The sequence below is a fragment of the Elephantulus edwardii genome, unplaced genomic scaffold (assembly GCF_000299155.1).
Source record: "Elephantulus edwardii isolate Elephantulus edwardi_28Jun2011 unplaced genomic scaffold, EleEdw1.0 scaffold00015, whole genome shotgun sequence".
Lineage (NCBI taxonomy): Eukaryota > Metazoa > Chordata > Mammalia > Macroscelidea > Macroscelididae > Elephantulus > Elephantulus edwardii.
In genome coordinates this window covers 18,765,686-18,766,217 of record NW_006399765.1, presented here as the reverse complement: position 1 = coordinate 18,766,217, position 532 = coordinate 18,765,686, and positions in this window count along the sequence as shown.

Below are 532 nucleotides of genomic sequence, written 5' to 3'. Positions count from 1 at the left end.
ATGCCACTCCTGCTTCCAGCATGACTCATAGCAACCCTATGAAGGATAGTTTGGAACCTCTGCTATCCAGTGCCATCCTCACTATCTCCAACATATTCGAGCCCATTGTGACTGTTGTCATGTTAATCCATCTTGTTGAAAGTCTTCCTCTCTTTCTCTGACCCTCCACCTTTCCTGGAACGATGTCTTTTTACTAGGACGAGTCTTTCCCGACAACACACCCTAAGGGGAGGAGACAAAGCTTCATCATCTCTAAGCCACACCCTCCAAGGAGGAGGTACTTCCTCCGAAACAGAGCTGTTTGTTCTTTCTTCAGTCCACAGGACAGTCAGTTCTCATCTCCAACACCACAATTCAAGGCACTGATTCACTCAGAATAATGCTTTCTAGCTTCTCTCATGTTTTTAGTATTGTTTGAATCATTGCTCCTGAGTGCTGCGTAGTATTCCACCGTGTGAATGTAACACAATATTTCAATCCATTTGGACATTTGCGTTATTTACATGTTCATACTATTATGTATAATGCTGGG